The sequence below is a fragment of the Apodemus sylvaticus genome, chromosome 20, assembly GCF_947179515.1.
Source record: "Apodemus sylvaticus chromosome 20, mApoSyl1.1, whole genome shotgun sequence".
NCBI lineage: Eukaryota > Metazoa > Chordata > Mammalia > Rodentia > Muridae > Apodemus > Apodemus sylvaticus.
This window is the reverse complement of record NC_067491.1, coordinates 61,072,484-61,098,297: the sequence shown is the minus strand read 5'-3', so window position 1 is coordinate 61,098,297 and position 25,814 is coordinate 61,072,484. Positions and strand designations below refer to the sequence as shown.

The following is a 25,814-nucleotide window of genomic DNA, read 5'->3' as shown; positions in this document are numbered from 1 at the left end:
TCATTGTTTTTAATAGCTGAGTAGTATTCCATTGTGTAAATGTACACATTTTCTGTATCCATTGCTTGGTTGAGGGACATCTGGGTTCTTTCCAGCTTCTGGCTATTATAAATAAGGCTGCTATGAACATAGTGGAGCATGTGTCCTTATTACATGTTGGAGCATCTTCTGGGCATATGCCCAGGAGTGGTATAGCTGGGTCCTCAGGTAGTACTATGTTCAATTTTCTGAGGATCCTCCAGACTGATTTCCAGATTGGTTGTAGCAGTTTGTAATCCCACCAGCAGTAGAGGAATGTTCCTCTTTCTCCACATCCTCTCCAGGATCCATTTGAAACTTTTATACATGATTCAGTGAATCTTGATCATATGGATACACCCTCTCTCCCCCACCATCATCCCTCCCAACGTTCTCCCCTTCCAACGTTGTGTCCTTCATTTCCGTGTCCAGTTGGTGTTCCTCATATGTGCATGCGTATAAGGTTATCCATGGGCAGTCCACTAGAGGCCACACCTCCAGAGAGGGGAGAGTCTCCCTCCTCTAGAAGCCACAACTGCCAGCAGTGCCTTAGTGGGGCCTTAGCAACCTATTTCCCACCCATGTTAGAATTTTCGATGGGCAGGTTCTTAACATGGGTCTTGTATAGATGGTCACAGCTGCTGTGGGTTCATGTGCAGCAGTGCGTCCTGTCCAGAAGACAGCATCTCCCAGCATTCCTCCTGTCTCTGCTTCTTACCGTCTTTCTTGAGAGTTCCTCTTCTGCCATGCTCCCCGGGCATCAGGAGAGGAAGAGGGCAGGCTGATGTGGATGTCCTGTCTGTGACTGAGCACACAGACTCCCTTACTCTCAGCACTAAGCAGCTGGGGGCCTCCGCAGTAGTCTGGACCCTCTGCAATAAGAAGCTTCTAAGACCAAGGCTGAGAGCCGTGCCCTTCAGCGCCATCCCTCCTGAGTCTTCATTCCATCTAGGCAGTTTCTCAATTCTGGTTACCATCATACCCTAGGCCTCAGTTTTCTAATCCATACAATGGGGCTGATGATCTTGTTCACCTTACAGAGATATTGAGAGGGCTATCTGAGAAGATATGTGTGGTGGTGATCCCTGCTTACCTTCAGCATGTCTTAGCAGCAGATGGTCCCGTCTCTACTACCCTGGAGAGGTAAACTGAGCATGTAATTAATTTTCTGTCTCTGATTCTGTCGGGTTCATGGTAGAGGCCTTCCCAGAGTCGATCAAGTTCATCTTTAGAGAACCATTTGATTAAAATGTCGTATTGGAGATGACTTTCAGCTCAACACAGTAGTTCGCTATTAATTCTCTATGAGACTTGAACCTTGGCGTTGGGTCTGTTGACAAAGATTCCCCTTGAATTCCTCTTGAAAGCTGGAAGACTTCTCAATCTCATGAGGCTACCCGCAGTGCCTAGCCAAGGGCTCCTGCACCCATATCATGTAACCCCATAGTTAGCACTGCCCAAGGAAGCTCCTTGTACCCTTGACCTGAACTGGAAAACTTATCAGGATGGGTGTGAGTACATGCTGAGAGGGCAGCTAGGGTCAGAGAGGGGACACTTGTCTGTCACCCTCCTGGTTTCCTCCTTTTGCAGAGTGGAAGATTCAGATATCTTCGTCCTGCTATGGTTAGAGTACCACAGTGAAATAACAGAGCAAGTGAGTTTGGAAGTTAGCTAAACCAGGGTTCACAGGTGGCTTCTTCCCAGGTCGCCATGGATAGGAGATTTATTTTCATTAGGCATGTTGACGATATTGGCCTTTCTTTGGCTATTAATTTAAATTTATGTTTTACTCGCTCCAGTTTCCTTCACTCACATTTAATCCTAGCACAACTCAATGAAGCAGGCACTTTGAATGATCCCTTTTCTATGGATAAGAAATTTGAACTAACCTGCCCCACATAACACAACTCATAAGAGGTGGTGCTGGGATTCAGACCAGGGCTTCAAACCCCATGAGCTTTAGTGGTTCTGGAACGTGAAGCACTCGGTCTGGAGTCTGAAAGGTAATGAAAGCCAGTTTGGGTAGGGGCTCTGTTCCCATGTTGATTCTCCCAGCACTAATATTATAGCTACCCTCTGTGTAGCTGTCCTCTATAGAACTGTCGGCTGCATATCAAGAGGGGCTTTGATTCACCCCAGGCACGTCTTGTCTTGAAGGATTTTTCCTGTTTCTCACCCTCCTGTGTCTGGAATGTCACGTATCCCCACCCAAGCCTTGTCTCCTGAGTCTGTTAGAACCAGAACCTGGTTGGTTATTTGATCTGGATACTCTACAGTAGTGTGGGTCAGAGCCCATTATCAAGTCTTAAAATTAACGTTTTAGTTGTGTGCACTTATATATAAATGGTGTGTATGCCATTGATGTTAAAAAGCTGTCACTAGCTTCATTGCAGTCCATGATTATGAAAGCACTGATTCAAAGCAGATTCCCACAGGGGCTGTGGCTGGGACCAGGTGACCTCCTGTCTCTTCTGGTTCTGAGGTGTTTGTATCTGCTGGTCAGTCTTTGCAGCTCAGGGCTAATTTCTCACCATCCCAGGAATTATGTTACTTGGTGTTGTTTGATTATGCCTAGTTGCTGGGGAGGCGATCACTCTCTCTTGTTCAATTAAGCTCGTCTGTGCTCTTCAGCCTGCTAAATGAAGCCTTCTATTGCAGTTGAGAATTTGCTTCTGTCTGAATCAGAGATGCACATTTGCCCATTTCCAACAGCTGTGGATTCTAATTGTAAAGAAACACCGTGGAGGTTTTTCTCTGGCTCTTAATTGAGTTTTTCCCCCTTAAAGATTGCCAACTGCTGCTGGTCCCTTTCTTTTTTTTTTAATTCTAATTTTTTATTGGATATAATTTATTTACATTTCAAATGATTTCCCCTTTTCTAGCCCCCCCACTCCCCGAAAGTCCCGTAAGCCCCCTTCTCTTCCCCAGTCCTCCCACCCACCCCTTCCCACTTCCCCGTTATACTGTTTCACTGAGTCTTTCCAGACTTATACTTATTAAAATAAACTTCCAACTAAAATGAATAAAAGGAGATGGGAATGGATAATTCATACTCAGCAAAGGAAAAATCTACTAAGACGATATTTCAATTCTCAACATGCATGCCTCCAGTTCAAAGGCATGAACATTTGTAAACGAAACATTGAAAAAGCTTGAACCACATGTCAAACTCTGAACATTACTAGTGGTTAATTTCAACACCCTTTTTTCACCAATTGACATGTTATTTAGTCAGAAACTAAACAGAGAAATAACAAAACTTACAGACATTATGAATCAAATGAACTTAAAAGGCATCTAGAGAATATTTCACACAAACACAAAAGAATATACTGTCTTCTCAGCACCTAATGGATTCCTCCCCCCAATATTTACCAGATAATCAGTCACAAAGCATCCTTCATGGATACAAGAAAATTGAAACATCATCTTTTCTGTTATGAGAGAACCTTGGAGGAAATTTGGACTTCAACAACAGAAATACCATGAAACTTAAACACTCATGAAAACTGAAGAACTCATTACTCAGTGATCTCTGGATTAGGGGAGAAATAAAGAAATTTTTAGATTTCAATAAAAACAAAGCACAGCAAACCAAAATTTTTGGGAAACAGTAAAAATAGTGCTAAGAGGAAGGATCATTGCACTGAGTGTCTTTATAAAGAATTTAATTTGAAAATTCTCAAAAGAGTAATTTAAACATAAATGTGAGAGCTCTAGAAAAAGGAAACACCAGGAAGAGGAGACAAGAAGAGGAAATAATCAAATCAGGGCTGAAATCAATCAGTTAGAGCAAAAGGAATAAAATTAATCAATGAAGACAAGAACTAGTTCATCGAGAAAATCAATAAGATAGACAAAACCTCACCATATTAACTACATAGCAATCGTATCAAAATAAATAAAACCCATACTTGAGAATTCCTTGTTTAGCTCTGTACCCCATTGTTAATAGGTTTCTTTTGTTCTCTGGAATCTAACTTCTTAAATTCTTTGTGTATATTGGATATTAGCCCTCTACCGGATATCCGGTTGGTAAAGATCTTTTCTCAATTTGTTGGTTGCCATTGTGTTTGTTCTATTGACAGTGTCCTTTGTCTTACAGAAACTTTGTAGTTTTGTGAGGTCCCATTTGTCAATTCTTTATCTTAGAGCATAAGTCATTGGTGCTCTGTTCAGGAAATTTTCCCCTGTGTCCATGTGCTCGAGGCTCTTCCCCACTTACTCTTCTATTAGTTTCAGTGGATCTGGTTTGATGTGGAGGTCCTTGATCCAATTGAACTTGAGCTTTGTACAAGGAGATAATATAGGATAATTTGCATTCTTCTGCAAGCTGATCACCAGTTAAACCATAACCATTTGATGAAAAGGCTATCTTTTTCTTACTGGATGGTTTTAGCTACTTTGTCAAATATCAAGTGACCATAGGTGTGTTGTTTCATTTCTGGGTCTTCAATTCCATTGCACTGATCTACCAGTCTGTCACTGTACCAGTTTACCATTCACTTTTTAAACACTGTTGCTCTGTAGTATAGTTTGAAGTCCAGGATGCTGGATTCCCACAGAAGTTCTTTTATTTTTGAGAATTGTTTTTACTATCCTAGGTTTTTTGTTATGCCAGATGAATTTGAGAATTGCTCTTTCTAACTCTGAAAAATTGAGTTGGAATTTGGATGTGGACGGCATTTAATCTGTATATTGCTTTTGGCAAGATGGTCATTTTTACTATATTAATCCTGCCAATCCACAAGCATGGGAGATCTTTCCATCTTCTGAGGTCTTCTTCAATTTCTTTCTTCAGTGACTTGAAGAGCTTGTCATACAGATCTTTGACTTGTTTCGTTAGAGTCACACCAAGATACTTTATATTGTTGGTGATTACTGTGAAGGATGTTATTTTTGTAATTTCTTTCTCTTACTGAGAAACACCTAAAGAAATGTTCAACATCCTTAGTCATCATGGAAATGCAAATCAAAACAACCCTGAATTTCTGCCTCACCCCAGTAAGAATGGCTAAGATCAACAACTCAAGTGACAACAGGTGCTGGCAAGGATGTGGAGAAAGAGGAACACCCACCCCCCTACTGCTGGTGGGACTGCAAGCTGGTACAACCACTCTGAAGTCAGTTTGCTGTTTCCTCAGAAAATTGGACATAGTATTACCTGATGACCCAGCTTTACCACTGCTGGGCATATACCCAGATGATTCTCCAACATGTAATAAGGACACATGCTACACTATGTTCATAGCAGCCAGAAGCTGGGAAGAACCTATATGTTCCTCAACACTGGGATGGATACAGAAAATGTGGTACATTTACACAATAGAATACACTATTCAGCTATTAAAAACAATGAATTTATTAATTTTGAAATTCTTAGGGAAATGAATGGAAGCAGAAGATATCATCCCACGTGAGGTAACCCAGTCACAAAAGAACACACATGGTATGTGCTCACTGATAAGTGGATATTAGCCTAGAAGCTCAGAATACCCAAGATACAATTCCCAGACCAAACAAAGCTCAAAAAGAAGGAACACCAAAGTGTGAATACTTTGGTCCTTCTTAGAAGGGGGCACAAAATGCCCATGGGAGGAGATAAAGAGACCAAGTGTGAGCAGAGCCTGAATGAAAGACCTTCCAGAGAGAGATGCCCCACAGAGAGATCAATCCCATATACAGTCACCAAACCCAATCACTATTGTGGATGCCAACAAACACTTGCTGACAGTAGCCCGAAATAGCTGTCTCTTGAGAGGCTCTGCCAGTACCTGACAAATACAGAGGTGGATGATATCAGAAAACCACTGAACTGATCATAAGTTCCCCAATGGAGGACCTAGAGAAAGGACCCAAGGAGTTGAAGGAACTTGTAGTCCCATAGAAGCAACAATAATATGAACCAACCAGAACCCCCAGAGCTCCCAGGGACTAAACCACCAACCAAAGAGTACACATGGAGGAACCCATGGTTCCCGCTTCGTATGTAGCAGAGGATGGCCTTGTTGGACATCAAAGGGAGGAGAATTCCTTGGTCCTGAGAAGATTCGATGCTTCAGTATAGGGGAATGCCAGGACAAGGAAGCATGAGTGTGTAGGTGGTGACCTGGGGGAGGGGCGATGGAATAGGGTGTTTTCAGAGGGGAAATGAGGAAAGGGGATAACATTTGAAATGTAAGTAAAGAAAATATCTGATCAAACATAAATAAATATATATAAATAAATAAAATCAGAAATGAAAAGGGAGGCAAAAACACAGACAAGAAAAAAAAGTGTTAGTTTATGTCAAAGCTTTTACTCCACAAAACTGGAAAAGCTTAATGAACTGGCTGAATTTCTAAACAAATTCCATACTTTCTAAAGTTAAATCAAGATCAGGTATCCTATATAAATATCTCTAAAACCCTAAAAAAAAAGAGAAGCAGTCATGAAATGTCTCTTGATTAAAAATACCCTAGAAAATTGGAATACCCAAAACATAATCCACACATCAAATGATGTGCAAGAAGAATGTAGAAGTGGCCCCTAGTTCTGGAAAGACTCAGTGTAGCAGTATAGGGCAAAACCAGAACAGGGAAGTGGGAAGGGGTGTATGGGAGAACAGGGGGAGCGAAGAGGGATTATGGGACTTTTGGGTAGTGGGGGAACAGAAAAGGGGAAATCATTTGAAATGTAAATAAAAAATATATCAAATAAAAAAAAATACCCAGGGCCAGGTGGTTTTATTTCAGAATTCTCCCAGACTTTTAAAGGAGAGCTAAAACCAATGCATCACGGATTACTCCACCAAATAGAAGCAGGAGCACTGCAAAACTCATTTTATGAGTCCACGGTCAAACTGATATAAAATTTCACAGACTCAACAAACAAAAATAATTTCGGACCTATTTCACTTATTCATATTGATGCAGAAATACTAAAAACAATCTATAAAAATCAAAACTCACAAACCAATTCCAAGAACACATCAAAAATGTCATAAACCATAACTCAGTAGGATTCATCCCTGAGATCCAAAGATGGTTCAATACATGAAAATTCTTCTGCCTGATTCACCATATAAAAAAACTGAAGAAAAAAAACATATTGATCATCTCATTAAATGCTGAAGGAAACATTATGAAAATGTGATAACAATTCATTCACAAAAAGGAACCTCCTAGCTTGACAGAGCACTGGAAATCCCAAAAAGCAGCAGAAAGAGTCAGATCCAGATATTTGTACCCAACCAATAGACAGAAGCAGCTGACCCCTGTTGTTGAAATAGTGAAGGTTGAAAGAAGCTGAGGAGAAGAGCGATCCTGTAGGAGGACCAGCAGTCTCAATTAATCTGGACTTATGTGATCCTTCGATCACTGAACCACCAAACAGGCAGCATATACCAGCTCCCAGCACACATACAGTAGAGGACTGATGGGTCAGTGTTATGAGATGATGCACCTAACCATCAAGAGACTGGAGATCTCAGGGACTTTAGAGGTCAGGCAGGTTGGGGGTCTGGACCTCCATGTGGAGACAGAGGGTGTGAAGGAAGTATGAGATGTTGAACAGTTGGTGAGTAGATGGGGGTGAATAAACTATGGAGTTTAAAAAATTAATTAAAATAAAGAAAATGTGACGTCAATTCATTTTTTAAGTGTTTGAAAAATCAGGGATATATGTCAAAGATCTAAATTTTACACAAAGAACATAAAGAAAGCCATTAGCTAATATCAAATTAAATGGACAGAAACTTAGTTAATTCCACTAAGATCAGTGACAAGACAATGCTGCCCACTCTCACTAATCTATTCAATACAGAGTTTGAAGTTGTAGCTGGAACAGTCAGAGTACTAAAACAGAACAAGTGGCTACAAATTGGAAAGAAAGAAGTCAAAGTATTGCTTTTGACCGATGATATGATAATAAACATAAATAATTCCAAAAAATTCTACCAGAGAACACGTACAACTGATGAACACTCGGGGAGTAGGGGCCCAGAAAAGGGGAAATCATTTGAAATGTAAATAAAAAATATATCGAATAAAATTTAAAAAATTAATAAAAAAGAAAAAAGAAATAATAATTAAGGAAATATTAAAAATCAGAAAAAGTGGCTGAATACAAAATTAACATTAAAAATGCCATATTCCTTCTTTACACAAATGATAAATGAGCTGAGAAAGAAATTAGGGAAACAGATTACTTTACAATATTTATAAATATAAATTTCTTCATGTAATTCTAGCCATGCAACTGAAAACCTATAAGAAATTATCTTGAAATTACTGAAGAAAACATTGAGAAAGATATCAGAATATCCAAAGATCTCTCATGTCCTTGAAATCGAAATTAACATAATGTAAATGATTACCAAACCAAAAGTAACCTACGTATTCAATCCAATTCCCATAAAAATCACAATACAATTCTTTACAGACCTTGAAATAGTAGTCTTAAATTTATATGGAAAAACAAAATCCCAGCATCACTAAGGGAATCCTGAACTATAATAGAACTTTTGGAGGTAACCCCATCCTTGACCTTAAGTAATAGTAATAAAAATCTGCATGATACTACTCTAGGAACAAACAGATTGATCAATGGAATCATTCCTCAAAGCCACATGCCTACAGACACTTAAATTTCTGACAAAAACCCAAAATCATACAATGGGGAAAAAAGAAAGCATCTAAATAATAGTGGTGAGCTAATGGGATGTCTGATGTAGAGGAATGAAAATAGATGTATATCTATTATCCTGAACAAAATGTCAAGTGAAGTGGATCAAAGATGTTAGCATAAAGACTCCAGAGAACCAGGTAATGCTATTAAAAATGGAATACAGAGCTAATAAAAGACTTTCCAAATAAGGAGTCTCAAGTGGCTTAGAAGCTCCTAGTGAATTGTTCAACATTCTTAGTCATCAGGGAAATGTAAATCAAAATGACCTTCAGATTCCACCACACACCCTTTAGAATAACTAAAATCAAACTCTCAGGTGACAGCAAATGCTGGTAAGGATGTGGAGAAAGAGGCAAACTCTTCTATTGCTGGTGGGAATGGAAGCTGGTAAAACCACTCTTGAAATCAGTATGATAGTTTCTCAGAAAATTGTAAATAGTACTACCTGAGGATCCAGTTATACCACTCCTGGGCATATATCCAAAAGATGCTTCAATATGATCATATCAGCCTTTTTTATAATAGCCAGAACTTGAAACAACCCAGATGCCCATCAATGAAAGAATGGATACAATACTTATCATGCAAATACACAATGGAGTACTATTTAGCTATTAGAAATGGCAACTTTGAGTTTTGCATTCAAATGGATGGAAGTAGAAAATACCATTCTCACTGAAAATGTTGAACAGCAAAAGAACATGAAACATATGTACTACTCTCTCATAGTGATGTGGCTATTAGGCAAAAGGCTTATAATACCCAGCATACAATGGACAAACAATGAAGATCAAGCTGAAAGAAGACCAAATTATGGATCCTTCAGCCCTACTTAGAAGATGGAAGAAAATAATAATGGGATCTAGAGGGAGAAAATTGGTTGACAGAGCGGAGGATGAGGAGAAAAGAGTGTCAGGATACAATTCACAGACTAAATGAAGCTCAAGAAGAAGGAAGAACAAAGTCTGGATACTCTGGTCCTTCTTAGTAGGGGGAACTAAATACCCACAGGAGGAGATGCAGAGACAAAGTGTAGATCGGAGACTGAGGGAGAGATAATTCAGAGACTGTCCCACCTAGGGATCCATCTCATATACAGTTACAAAACCTGGACACTATTGTGGATGCCAACAAGTGCTTGCTGATAGGAGCCTGATATAGCTGTCACCTGGGAGGCTCTGCCAGTGATTGACAAATATAGAGGTGGATGCTCTCAGCCAACCATTGAACTGAGCACAATGGACAAACTAGAGAAAAGACCCAAGGAGCTGAAGGGGTTGCAGCACCATAGGAAGAACAACAATATGAACAACCCAGCTCCTCCAGAGCTCCCAGGGACTAAACCATCAACCATAGAGTACACATGGAGGGACCCATAGCTCCAGATACATATGAAGCAGAGGATGGCCTTGTTGGACATCAAAGGGAGGAGAGGCCCTTGGTCCTGAGAAAGCTAGATGCCCCAGTATAGGGGAACCCCAAGACAGGGAAGTGAGAGTCCGTGGAATGGTGAGCAGGGGGAGGGGGATGAGTTAGGGGATTTTCGGGGGGAAATCAGGAATGAGGACGACATTTGAAATGTAAATAAAGAATATAACTAATAACAACAAAAGTGCTTGCTCAGAGGAGCCAGATACAGATGTCTACTGACAGAGCCTGAGAAATACAGATGGGGATGCTCACAGCCAACTGCTGGACTGAGCACCAGAATCCCAATGGAGGAGTTAGATGAAGGCCTGCAGGAGCTGAAGGGGTTGCAACTCCATAGGAAGAACAGTATCAACCAACCAGAACACATGGAGGGACCCATGGGTACAGCTGCATATGCACCTGAAGATTCCCTTATCTGGCATCAGTGGGAGGGGAGCCCTTTAGTCCTGTGGAGGGTGGATGACCCAGTGGTGGAGAATGCTAGGGCTCTGAATTAGGAAGGTGTTGTGTGGGTGGGGATGGCATCATCATAGAAGCAGGAGGGATGGGATTGGGGGGCTGCTGAGGGCAAAACAGGAAGGGAGATAATATTTGAAATGTAAACAAAACAAACAATAAAAAATTTTGAAGAAGGTACATAGACTTAAAGATTTAGTTGCTAATCTGAAGTAATATAATTGCCACGTAGTTCTCTTGTCTAATTTTTTTTTTCATTACTTAGTTTTGTCAGAGCATTGTAGGAAGGATGTAAAACCCTCTGAAAGACTTGTGCTGAGTCCTGAGGCCTCTGGTGGTAGCCCTCAGACCTCTCCGCTTCCGGATCCAGATCAGCCTGGGCGGCAACACCACATCTCCAGGTCCTGAAAGAGGCACGTGGGGCTTCCAGGCGGCCAGCGGGGAGAAGTCAGTGTGCTCTGGTGAATCCAGCAGGCCCCAGCAGGAGCCTTCAGGCGCCTGCTTTGGGATCTGAACAGCCTGGGCCACAGCTCTCGGTCTCCAGGAAGTGCGGGAGACCTGGTGTGCACCCAGAGGCAGTCTGGGAGCTCACAGCACAGCTCTTTCCTGTGGCACCGAGCTTAGGCTTCAGTCCTGAGGCTTCTGGCTGTAGCCCTCACACCTCTCTGCTTCCGGAACCAGATCAGCCTGGGTGGCAACCCCACATCTCCAGGTCCTGAAAGAGGCAAGAAGGGCTTCAGGGCGGCCAGCGGGGAAAAGTCAGTGTGCTCAGGTGAATCCAGCAGGCCCAAGCAGGAGCCTTCAGTTGTCGGCTTCAGGGTCTGAACAGCCTGGGCAATAGCACCCAGTCTCCAGGCAGTTCAGGAGGTAAGCTGTGCACCAGTGGCCACCTGGAAAGGGGAAGCTTGCACTGGTGAGTTCAGCATTGACAAGACCAACTAACACCAGTGAGAACTAGATGGCAAAGGCAAACACAGGAACGTCACTAACAGAAATCAAGGCAATATGGCAACATCTGAACCCAATTCTCCTTTACCAGCATGGCCTGGATACCTCATCACACCAGTAAAACAAGATTTGGATTTAAAATCACTGGTCATGATGCTGGTACAGGAACACATGAAGGACATACTTAAAGAAATTCAGGAGAAAATGGATCAAAAGATAGAAGCCCTTGCAAGGGAAACACAAAAATCATTGAAAGAAATCCAGGAGAGTACAAAAGCCAATAATGAGGAAACACAAAAAACACTTAAAGAAATACAGGAGAACTTTGGTCAAGAGGTTGTGATCATGAAAGAGGAAACAAAAAAATCTCTTAAGGAATTACAGGAAAGCACAAACAAGCAACTGAAGAAGCTAAGCAAAACCATCCGCAAAACCATCCAGCATCTAAAATCAGAAGTAGAAACAACTAAGAAAACTCAAAGGGAGACAACATTGGAGATACAAAACCTTGGGAAGAAATCAGTGGACATAGATGCAAATATCAGCAACAGAATACAAGAGATAGAAGAAAGAATCTCAGATGCTGAAGATACCATAGAAACCATGGACTCAACAGTTAAAGAAAATGCAAAATGCAAAAAGCTTGTAACCCAAAATATCCAGGAAATCCAGGACACAATGAGAAGACCAAACCTAAGGATTATAGGCATAGATGAGAGTGAAGATTTACAACTTAAAGGGCCAGAAAATATCTTCAATAAAATTATGGAAGAAAACTTCCCTAACCTAAAGAGAGAGATGCCCATGAATATACAAGAAGCCTACAGAACTCCCAACAGACTAGACCAGAACAGAAATACTTCCCGTCACATAATAATCAAAACACCAAATGTACTAAACAAAGAAAGAATATTAAAGGCAGTAAGACAAAAAGGCCAAGTAACATATAGAGGAAGACCTATCAGAATCACAGCAGACTTTTCACCTGAGACTATGAAGGCTAGAAGATCCTGGGATGATCTCATGCAGACTCTAAGAGAACACAAATGCCAGCCAAACCTACTATATCCAGCAAAACTCTCAATCACCATAGATGGAGAAACTAAGATATTCCATGACAAAACCAAGTTTACCCAATATCTATCCACAAACCCAGCCCTACAAAGGATAATAGGAAAACACCAATACAAGGAGGGAAACTTGAGCCTGGAAAAAGCAAGATAGTAACCTTTTACCAAACCCAAAAGAAGTTAACCAATCAAATTTAAAAAATAACGTCAAAAATGACAGGAAGTAACAATCACTATTCCTTAATATCTCTTAAAACATCAATGGACTCGATGCCCCAATAAAAAGACATAGACTAAATGACTGGATACGTAAACAGGACTCTACATTTTGCTGCTTACAGAAACACACCTAAGGGTCAAAGACAAACACTACCTTAGAGTAAAAGTCTGGAAGACAATTTTACAAGCAAATGGTCTCAGGAAACAAGCTGGAGTAGGCATTTTAATATCAGACAAAATTGACTTTCAACCCAAAGTCATCAAAAGAGACTCTGAGGGATACTTCTTGCTGGTCAAAGGAAAAATACAACAAGAAGAATACTCAATTCTGAACATCTATGCTCCAAATGCAAGGGCACCCTCTTTCATAAAAGAAACATTATTAAAACTAAAAGCACACAATGCACCTAACACAATAATTGTGGAAGACTTCAACACTGCACTTTCCTCAATGGACCGATCAGGAAAACAGAAACTAAACAGGGACATAATGAAAGTAATTGAAGCTTTGGACCAATTAGATTTACCAGATATATATAGAACATTCTATCCTAAAGCAAAAGAATATAACTTTTTCTCAACACCTCATGGTACCTTCTCCAAAATCGACCATATAAGTGGTCACAAGACAGACCTCAACAAATATAAGAAGATCGACCTAATCCCATGCCTCCCATCAGATCAGTATGGAGTAAAAGTGGTCTTCAATAGCAACAAAAACAACAGAAAACCCACATACACGTGGAAATTGAACAATACTCTATTCAATGATACCTTGGTCAAGGAAGAGATAAAGAAAGAAATTAAAGACTTTTTAGAACACAATGAAAATGAAGACACAACATACCCAAATCTATGGGACACAATGAAAGCAGTGCTAAGAGGAAAACTCATAGCCCTGAGTGCCTCCAAAAAGAAAATGGAGAGAGCATACATTACCAGCTTAATGACACACCTGAAAGCCCTGGAACAAAAAGAAGCTATTTCACCCAGGAGGAGTAGAAGGCAGGAAATCATCAAACTCAGGGCCGAAATCAATCAAGTAGAAACAAAGAGAACCATACAAAGAATCAACAAAACCAGGAGCTGGTTATTTGAGAAAATCAACAAGATAGATAAACCCTTAGCCAGACTGACCAAAGGGCACAGAGAAAGTATCCAAATTAACAAACTTAGAAATGAAAAGGGAGATAAAACAACAGAAACTGAGGAAATCCAAAAAATCATCAGATCCTACTACAAGAGTCTGTACTCAAAACAACTGGAGAATCTGGAGGAAATAGACAATTTCTTTGACAGATACCAAATACCAAAATTAAATCAGGACCAAATAGATCATCTAAACCGTCCCATAATGCCTAAAGAAATAGAAGGAGTCATAGAAAGTCTTCCAACCAAAAAAAGCACTGGACCAGATGGATTCAGTGCAGAATTCTATCAGACCTTCAAAGAAGGCTTAACACCAATACTCTTCAAACTATTCCAAAAAATAGAAACAGAAGGAAAACTACCCAGTTCCTTCTACGAAGCCACAATTACGCTGATACCAAAACCACACAAAGATCCAAGAAAGAAAGAGAACTTCAGACCAATTTCCCTTATGAACATCGATGCAAAAATACTCAATAAAATTCTTGCCAACCGAATCCAAGAACACATCAAAACGATCAGCCACCATGATCAAGTAGGCTTCATCCCTGGAATGCAGGGTTGGTTCAATATACGGAAATCCATCAATGCAATACACTACATAAACAAACTCAAAGAAAAAAACCACATGGTAATTTCATTGGATGCTGAAAAAGCATTTGGCAAAATTCAGCATCCTTTCATGCTTAAAGTCTTGGAAAGAACAGGAATTCAAGGCCCATACCTAAACATAGTAAAAGCAATATACAGCAAACCGCTAGCCAGCATCAAACTAAATGGAGAGAAACTTGAAGAAATCCCACTAAAATCAGGGACTAGACAGGGCTGCCCCCTTTCTCCTTATCTTTTCAATATTGTACTTGAGGTACAGGCTCGCTCAATTCGACAACATAAGGAGGTCAAAGGGATACAAATTGGAAAGGAAGAAGTCAAACTATCATTATTTGCAGATGACATGATAGTCTACCAAAGTGACCAAAAAAAACTCCACTAGAGAACTCCTACTGCTGATAAACAACTTCAGCAAAGTGGCAGGTTATAAAATCAACTCAAGCAAATCAGTGGCCTTCCTATACTCAAAGGATAAGCCGGCTGAAAAAGAAATTAGGGAAATGACCCACTTCACAATAGCCACAAACAGTATAAAGTATCTTGGGGTGACTCTTACCAAACATGTGAAAGATCTGTATGACAAGAACTTCAAGGCTCAGAAGAAGGAAATGGAAGAAGACCTAAAAAATGGGAAAACCTCCCATGCTCATGGATCGGTAGAATCAATATAGTTAAAATGGCCATTTTGCCAAAAGTAATCTACAGATTCAATGCAATACCCATCAAAATACCAACTCAATTCTTCACAGAGTTAGAAAGAGCAATTATCAAATTCATCTGGAAAAACAAAAAACCCAGGATAGCTAAAACTATTCTCAGCAACAAAAGAAAGTCTGGGGGAATAAGTAACCCTGACCTCAAGCAATACTACAGAGCAATAGTGCTAAAAACTCCATGGTATTGGTACAGTGACAGGCAGGAGGATCAATGGAACAGGATTGAAGATCCAGAAATGAACCCACACACCTATGGCCACTTGATCCTCGACAAAGAGGCTGTAAACATCCAATGGAAAAAAGATAGCCTTTTCAACAAATGGTGCTGGTTCAACTGGAGGTCAGCATGCAGAAGAATGTGAATTGTTCCATCCTTGTGTCCTTGTACTAAGCCCAAATCCAAATGGATCAAGGACCTCCACATAAACCCAGACACTCTGAAGCTAATAGAAAAGATACTGGGGAATACCCTTGATACAACGGTATAGGGAGAAAGTTTCTGATCAGAACACCAATAGCGTATGCTCTAAGAGCAAGAATTGACAAATGGGACCTCATAAAATTACAAAGTTTCTGTAAGGCAAAGGACACCATCAAGAGGACAAATCGGCAACCAACAAATTTGGAAAAGATCTTCACCAATCCTACATCAGATAGAGGGCTAATATCCAATATATATAAAGAACACAAGAAGTTAGACTCCAGAAAACCAAACAACCATATTAAAAAATGGGGTACAGAGTTAAACAAGGAATTCTCACCTGAAGAACTTCGGATGGCGGAGAAGCATCTTAAAAAATGCTCAACTTCACTAGTCATTAGGAAAATGCAAATCAAAACAACCCTGAGATTTCACCTTACACCAGTCAGAATGGCTAAGATTAAAAATTCAGGAGACAACAGGTGTTGGAGAGAGTGTGGAGAAAGAGAAACACTCCTCCACTGCTGGTGGGGTTGCAAATTGATACAACCACTCTGGAAATCAGTCTGGCGGTTCCTCCGAAAACTGGGCACCTCACTTCCAGAAGATCCTGCTATACCACTACTAGGCATATACCCAGAGGATTCCCCACCATGTAATAAGGATACATGCTCTACTATGTTCATAGCAGCCCTATTTATAATTGCCAGATGCTGGAAAGAACCCAGGTATCCCTCAACAGAAGAGTGGATGCAAAAAATGTGGTATATCTACACAATGGAGTACTATTCAGCCATTAGAAACAATGAATTCATGAAATTCTTAGGCAAATGGATGGAGCTAGAGAACATCATACTAAGTGAGGTAACCCAGACTCAAAAGGTGAATCATGGTATGCACTCACTAATAAGTGGATATTAACCTAGAAACCTGGAATACCCAAAACATAATCTACACATCAAATGAGGTACAAGAAGAAAGGAGGAGTGGCCCCTTGTTCTGGAAAGACTCAGTGAAGCAGTATTCAGCAAAACCAGAACGGGGAAGTGGGAAGGGGTGGGTAGGAGGATAGGGGAATGAAGGGGGCTTACAGGATTTTCGGGGAGTGGGGGGGCTAGGAAAGGGGAAATCATTTGAAATGTAAATAAAAAATATGTCGAATAAAAAATATATATATATATATAAAAAAAGACTTGTCCTTCACCTGTCTCATTGGAAATCTCATTGTCTGGGCAAGGACTGCAGTCAAAGCAACAAGTTGGCCTTCCCTCCAGAACAACTTTCCTGAATCCAGGGCTGCAGCTCTCACTGCAGACAGACCGAGGAATCTGAAAAATATTTAATACAAGATACAAAATGCTTAGCTCCTAATCAGTGCCCAAGTACATATTTTATAATAGAAGGTGTATTAATTAAAATTTATATTTAAAAATGTACAAACTTGCTGTATTACCCCACTTGGCTATTGAATGAAAAGTGGAAATGAAGTTTGGCCAGCAACAGCCATCGCTTTCCTCCCCCTGAATGTGGACAGAATCTGCCCAGTTTCCTAAAGTCACTGCTGTCCTGATTCCTTGCCATGATGAACTTCACCCTCCAACGGTGATGTTCTGAAGAGAATCCTACTTTCCTCGCATTGGTTTTGTTGCCTCCATTTTTCCAAGATGAGACTTAAAAATAAAAGAACATCCTCTTAGTTTGTTGTGTGTCTGCCAAAGGCTTAAAAGCAAAGGTCACCTGAAAACTGACTGTGACTGCCTTTCTAGTTGTCTTAGTTGTGGTTTCTATTGTGCTCAAACAGCGTGCCAATAGTAAACTGAGGACAGACATGTTTCTCCTCAATGGAAATAAGAACTAGAGTTAAAGCAGGAAATTGGAAAATTAATAGAAATGGAGAACGTGCAGTATTTCTGTTTAGTATCCTGCTAATAATGGATTTCTCACCCATGATTCTTAAACAACTAAGGACCGCCTGACACCACTCCATTTTATGTGTCATTGTGAGGTAATTTTTTCACTAATTGTTGTATTCAGTTTACATACAGGATGCTTCCTCTCCTCGTCCACACCCTAACACTCCTCCCCCTGCCCTGCTCTGCTGAGAAGGTGTGGGCCCCCTGGATTTACTGCCACTCTGCCACATTATGTCTCTACAGGATTAGCTTCATACTCTCCCACTCTGGCCAAGGAAGGCAGCTAAGTTGTGGAGTGAGTCCCACAGATAGCTTAAGGACAGCCCCCACTTCAGCTATTTGGAACCAACATGGAGTTTGAGCTGCACATCTACTACATATTTTGAGGGTGTTGAGACTATGTCTATCTCATGTATGGCCTTTGATTAGTGGATTATTTTGTCAGAGCCACCAAGGGTTGAGGTTCCTAGACTCTTGGTCTTCCTGTGAAGTTCCTAAACTATTCTGGGCCTCAATCCTTCCATAAGAGACCCTTAGCTCTGTCCAGTGTTAGGCTGTGGATCTCTTCATCTGTGTCTGTCTACTGTTGGGTGAAGCATCTTGGAAGACACTTGTGCTAGGTCTTTTTCTGCAAGCATAGCAAAATATCATTAACTGTTTCAGGGATTGAGTATTGCCCCAGGATGGATCTCAAATTGGGCCAATTATTGGATGGCCATTCTATCAATCTCTCTTCCATCCTTGCATTTCTGTTAAATAGGACAAATTTTGGGTCAAAATTTTTGTGTCTGTGTTGTTGTACTTATCCCCCCAAGGCAGGATCAGCATGGATATAGGAGTTGTTTGTCCTCTTCATGTTACACATCTCCACTGCTATTTTTCTCAGCTATGGTCACCTGAATTTTCTACTGGTACCCTTCCTAAAGCCATGTTTCTGACACTTCTTGTGATTCCCCCAAACCCTCCACTGATGGCAGCTACAGATTGCCTTTCATTCTTCTAACTCTCCCAACACCTAATACTGAGACCACCATTCCCTACCACCTTCCCTCTCACACCCAGTTCCTCCCTCACTCTACCCATTATGACTGTTTCAAGCCACTTCTAAGAGAGATTCAAGTATCCTCGCTTCAGTATCCTGCTTTGTTTAGCTTCATTGGGTCTGTGGATTGAATCAGGGCTATCATGTACTTTATGACTAATGTCCTCTCAAGAGTGAACAAATACAGTGCATGCCTTTTGGGTCTGGGTTACCTCATTGAGGATGATATTTTCTAGTTCCATCCATTTTCCTTGAAAATTTATAATGGCTGAGTGTTTTAATAGCTGAATAGTAGACCACTATGTGAATGAACCACATTTTCTGAATCTATTTTTCCATTAAGGCCTATCTGGGTTGTTTCCAGTTTCTGGCTATTATGGATAAGGATGCTATAAAGATTGGAGAGCAAGGGTCTTTCTGATATGGTAGAGCAGTTTTGGGTATATGCCCAGAAGCAGTATATATATATACATGTCTTCACTTAGTACTATTTCCAGTTTTCTGAGAAAATGCAAGATTATTTTCCTGTGTGATTGTACAAGTTTGCAATCCCACCAGCAATGACGGAGTGCTGCCCTTTCTCTATATCCTTTCTACCATATACTATCTCTTGAGCATTTCTTTTTATTTTAGCCATTTTGATTGGTGTAAGATGATTTCTCAGGGTCTTTTTCACTTGCATTTCCCTGATTACTATGGTTGTTGAACATTTCTTTAACTGCTTCTAAGACATTCAAGGCTCCTCTTTTAAGAATTCTCTATTTAGTTCTTTACCACATTTTAAAAATTTTCTTATTAGCTTTTCAAATTAAGGAATCTAATTTCTTGAATTACTTATTATTTAGAATATTAGACTTCTACTGAATATAATGTTAATGAAGATCTTTTCACAGTCTATCAGCTGCCACTTTTGTCCTATTGATAATATCCTTTGCCTTATGGAAGCGCTTCAGGATCAGTTATCAATGGTTTCATGATCCGTCCAGGAAATTGTCTTCTCTGCCAATGGGTTCAAAGCTATTTCCCACTTTATCTTCTATTAGACTCTGTGTATCTTGGTATTATGTTAAGGTTTTTGATCCACTTGGTCTTAGGTGTCTTCAGAGTTAATATCGGTTGATTTTCATTCTTCTACAAGCATATATTCAGTAGGAGAGACATCATTTGTTGAAGATGCTTTCTTTTTTTCCATTGTTAGATTCGGCTTCTGTCAAAAATAAAGTGTCCGTAAATGTACTACAGGGAACTGATTTCATTCCACCGATCAACTACTTTCATTTTATAGGAAACCATAAAGGTTTTATACCATTGCTCAGTATTACATTTTGAGGGCAAGGATGGTGATTTCTCCAGAATTTCTTTTATTGTTCAGGTTCATTTAGCTATGCTTGGTTTTTGTTTTTCCACATGAAGTTGAGAATTGCTCTTTGAAGGTCGGTAAATAATTGTGTGAGAATTTTCATAGGAATTACACTGTATCTGTAGATTCCGTTATTAAATTGTAAAATTTAGGTAACACTCTAAATTTCCAATTTTCACTAGGTTAATCAAATTCATCCATGAGGATGAAAGAGATTTCCATCTTCTCACATCTTCTTCAATTTATTTCTTCAAGGACTTGAATTTGTTTTCATACACTTCTTAGATTTACTTGGTTAGAGTCATAACCAAATAGTTTACATTATTTGTGGTTATTATTGGTAAGGGTGTTTTTTCACTAATTTCTTTCTAATCCCATTTTTTAATAAATTAGGGAAATATCTCCCATATTAATGGTCCCTCATACTACCATGTTTTATGATAATACTCGACAGGTTTTCCTTGATGAAAGAAGTTCAGAAATGCTATCTATATAAGATTCCTCTTCTCAGGGAAGATCAATTTATGTTATTTTGTAAAAAATTTACCTTGGACTCTAGAAGTTAATGTACAATGATGTCAGAAAGTAGTAATTGATAACCTTTCTTTAAAGGTGTAAATTATTAGATAATTTAAAAATATTTGAAACACTTTCACAAGAATGAGCAATAGTAACACTCTTAATAATAATAGTTATGAATGTATTGATGGGGTAAATATTAACAACCAAGATTTACTACATCAAGAAGCATATAAGATTTACTTAGAAACACACCTCTGTAAATCCTATGGGCCAGTTAATCATGTATTCAGATATCATCAACTGTTCCCCCTTGGAAGCACTAGGAACAAATGTACCCACGTTCACCAACAGTGAAAGACCTGATGGAAAGTTCCAAATGTTGTTAATATCATACTCTGGATCAGCCTTCCTTTTCCAGTCCAGAACCACAGTGTCACCAACAGAGTTTTTGACTTGAATATTCTTCAGAAAAGGGTGAAGCTAAAAGATATGAGAAATCATATGATGAAGTTGAAGTTATGGATTTATAATTTAATTATGAATAAGGAGTTATTTCCTGAAAATAATGTATGATGTTAACACTGTTTTAATTAATTATCTATGGGATTGAACACAACAAAAGAAAGCTTAGGAGAAAATGAATATAATTTTTTTCTTAAATGTCAGTTTTTTCATAGAATATGCCAGGCCAAGAAGAACCAAATGATCAAAGATAATACAGCAAACAAGTCACAACTTTTTATCCCTTTTCAAAAGATTGAAACTACTTCATTTCTATCACTATTATCTAATAGAATAAAATATAATTCCAAGAATCTATAAAATGCTACAAAAGATCCTATTACTTTGCCATGGTTTAAAGAAACTATCTTATTACTATTCCAAATACTACCAAATGTTCAAGGACTATGGAGTGAATGGATCTCAACTTCTTTGAAAAACTAGGTATATCCTTATATTTCCTGACATTTTCACAGCCTCAATGTTTAAGATGAGGTTATTTCAGTTTGGTGGATAAGCAGGAGTGGGCTGATTTAGAGCACATCCTTATTCTAATGGCATACAGGAACTTTGTATATATTTTGTATAAAATGAACTTGAAAACCTGGATTTTTTTTTCTTTTTTTCTTCTTGTTCCGGTTTATTTGTAAGAATGAGAACATGCATTTCAAACAATCAAATGTTTTATAAACTTAGAAACATAGATACAATGTCAGTTATCAAACTAGAAAGCATAGCCTAACATGAATTGGTAGCCATGATTTACATGTATGTTGACTTCTATGAAACCCAGAGCTACACAGTTGTCCTGTATGCTTCACTGACTTAAAGAGTGCTTGTTGTGGAGAACTCGGTGTGCTCCAGTGAATAGGGCGGGCCCCAGCAGGAGCCTTCAGGTGCCTGCTTTGGGATCTGAAAGCCTGGGCAACAGCACTCGGTCTCCAGGATGTGCAGGAAACCTGGTGTGCACCCAGAGGCAATCTGGGAGCTCGCAGCACAGCTCGCTCCTATGGCAAGGAGCTTAGGTTCCAGTCCTGAGGCCTCTGGCAGGAGCACTCAGATCTCTCTGCTTCCGGATCCAGATCAGCCTGGGCAGCAACACCACATCTCCATGTCCTGCAAGAGGCAAGAGGGGTTCCCGGGCGGCCAGCGGGGAGAAGTCGGTGTGCTCTGGTGAATCCAGTGGGCCCGAGCAAGAGCCTTCAGGTGCCTGCTTTGGGATCTGACCAGCCTGAGCTACAGCACTCAGTCTCCAGGAAATGCGGGAGACCTTGTGTGTACCAAAAGGCAGTCTGGGAGCTCACAGCACAACTTATTCCTGTGGCACAGAGCTTAGGTTCCAGTCGTGAGGCCTCTGGCAGGAGCACTCAGATCTCTCCGCTTCCAGAAACAGATCAGCCTGAGTGGCAACACCACATCTTCAGGTCCTGCAAGAGGCAAGAGGGGCTTCCAGGCGGCCATCGGGGAGAAGTCGGTGGGCTGCAGTGAATCCAGTGGGCCCCAGTGGGAGCCTTCAGGTGTCTACTTCGGGATGTGAACAGCCTGGGCAACAGTACCCTGTCTCCAGGCAGTACTGGAGGTAAGCTGTGCACAAGAGGCCACCTGGGAAGGGGCAGCTTGCACTAGTGAGTACAGCATTGACAAGACCAACTAACACCAGTGAGAACTAGATGGTAAAATGCAAACGCAGGAACGTCACTAACAGAAATCAAGGCAATATGGCAACATCTGAACCCAATTCTCCTTTACCAGCATGTCCTGGATACCCCATCACACCAGTAAAACAAGATTTGGATTTAAAATCATTGGTCATGATGCTGGTACAGGAACACATGAAGGACATACTTAAAGAAATTCAGGAGAAAATGGATCAAAAGTTAGAAGGCCTTGCAAGGGAAAAACAAAAATCATTGAATGAAATCCAAGAGAATACAAAAGCCAATAATGAGGAAACACAAAAAACACTTAAAGAAATACAGGAGAACTTTGGTCAACAGGCTGAGGCCCCGAAAGAGGAAACACAAAAATCTCTTAAAGAATTACAGGAAAACACAAACAAGCAAGTGAAGGAGCTAAGCAAAACCATCAAGGATCTAAAATCAGAAGTAGAAACAACTAACAAAACTCAAAGGGAGACAACTTTGGAGATAGAAAACATTGGGAAGAAATCAGGGGACATAGATGCAAACATCACCAACAGAATAGAAGAGATAGAAGAAAGAATCTCAGATGCTGAAGATACCATAGAAACTATGGATTCAACAGTTAAATAAAATGCAAAATGCAAAAAGCTTGTAACCCAAAATATCCAGGAAATCCAGGACACAATGAGAAGACCAAACCTAAGGATTATAGGCATAGATGAGAGTGAAGATTTACAACTTAAAGGGCCAGAAAATATCTTCCATAAAATTATGGAAGAAAACTTCCCTAACCTAAAGAGAGAGATACCCATGAATATACAAGAAGCCTACAGAACTCCAAACAGACTGGACCAGGACAGAAATACTTCCCGTCACATAATAATCAAAACACCAAATGTACTAAACAAAGAAAGAATATTAAAGGCAGTAAGAGAAAAAGGCCAAGTATCATATAAAGGAAGACCTATCAGAATCAGAGCAGACTTTTCACCTGAGACTATGAAGGCTAGAAGATCCTGGGCAGATCTCATGAAGACTCTAAGAGAACACAAATGCCAGCCAAAACTACTATATCCAGCAAAACTCTCAATCACCATAGATGATGAAACTAAGATATTCCATGTCCAAACCAAGTTTACCCAATATCTATCCACAAACCCAGCCATACAAAGGATAATAGGAGGAAAAAAACAATACAAGGAGGGAAACTTCACCCTGGAAAAAGCAAGATAGTAATCTTTCATCAAACCCAAAAGAAGTTAAGCAATCAAATTTAAAAAATAACGTCAAAAATGACAGGAAGTAGCAATCACTATTCCTTAATATCTCTTAACATCAATGGATTCAATGCCCCAATAAAAAGACATAGACTAACTGACTGGATACTTAAACAGGACCCTACATTTTGCTGCTTACAGAAACACACCTCAGGGTCAAAGACAAACACTACCTTAGAGTAAAAGGCTGGAAGACAATTTTACAAGCAAATGGTCTCAGGAAACAAGCTGGAGTAGCCATTTTAATATCAGATAAAATTGACTTTCAACATAAAGTCATCAAAAGAGACTCTGAGGGACACTTCTTGCTGGTCAAAGGAAAAATACAACAAGAAGAACTCTCAATCCTGAACATCTGTGCTCCAAATGCAAGGGCACACTCTTTCGTAAAAAAAAAAAAAAAAATAAAATAAATAAAAATAAAAAAAAAAAAATAAAAAAAAACTTTATTAAAGCTCAAAGCACACATTGCACCTAACACAATAATTGTGGGTGACTTCAACACTGCACTTTCCTCAATGGACCGATCAGGAAAACACAAACTAAACAGGGACACAATGAAACTAATTGAAGCTTTGGACCAATTAGATTTAATAGATGTATATATATATAACAGTCTATCCTAAAGCAAAAGAATATACCTTTTCTCAGCACCTTATGGTACCTTCTCCAAAATCGACCATATAATTGGTCACACAACAGACCTCAACAAATATAAGAAGATCAAACTAATCCCATGCCTCCTATCAGATCACTATGGAGTAAAAGTGGTCTTCAATAGCAACAAAAACAACAGAAAACCCACATACACTTGGAAACTGAACAATATTCTACTCAATGATACCTTGGTCAAGGAAGAAATAAAGAAAGAAATTAAAGACTTTTTAGAACACAATGAAAATGAAGACACAACATACCCAAATCTATGGGTCACAATGAAAGCAGTGCTAAGAGGAAAACTCATAGCCCTGAGTGCCTCCAAAAAGGAAAAGGAGAGAGCATACATTACCAGCTTAATGACACACCAGAAAGCCCTGGAACAAAAAGAAGCTATTTCACCAAGGGGGAATAGAAGGCAGGAAATCATCAAACTCGGACGAAATCAATCAAGTAGAAACAACGAGAACCATACAAAGAATCAACAAAACCAGGAGCTGGTTCTTTGAGAAAATCAACAAGATAGATAAACCCTTAGCCAGACTGACCAAAGGGCACAGAGAAAGTATCCAAATTAACAAACTTAGAAATGAAAAGGGAGATAAAACAACAGAAACTGAGGAAATCCAAAAAAATCATCAGATCCTACTACAAGAGCCTGTACTCAACACAACTGGAGAATCTGGAGGAAATAGACAATTTCCTTGACAGATACCAAATACCAAAAATAAATCAGGACCAAATAGATCATGTAAAGAGTCCCATAACGCCTAAAGAAATACAAGGAGTCATAGAAAGTCTTCCAACCAAAAAAAGCACAGGACCAGATGGTTTCAGTGCATAATTCTATCTGACCTTCAAAGAAGAGTTAACACCAATACTCTTCAAATTATTCCACAAAATAGAAACAGAAGGAACACTACCCAATTCCTTCTATGAAGCCACAATTATGCTGATACCAAAAGCACACAAAGATCCAACAAAGAAAGAGAACTTCAGACCAATTTCCCTTATGAACATCGATGCAAAAATACTCAATAAAATTCTTGCCAACCGAATCCAAGAACACATCAAAACGATCATCTACCATGATCAAGTAGGCTTGATCCCGGGAATGCAGGGTTGGTTCAATATACGGAAATCCATCAATGCAATCCACTACATAAACTAACTCAAAGAAAAAAAGCACATG

The 25,814-nt window shown here is 39.7% G+C and overlaps 1 pseudogene; it reads right to left on the bottom strand.

Moving 5' to 3' along the window:
• LOC127670971 (vomeronasal type-2 receptor 116-like) overlaps positions 1–25,814 on the bottom strand; it is a 58,560-nt pseudogene that overhangs the window by 6,644 nt on the left and 26,102 nt on the right.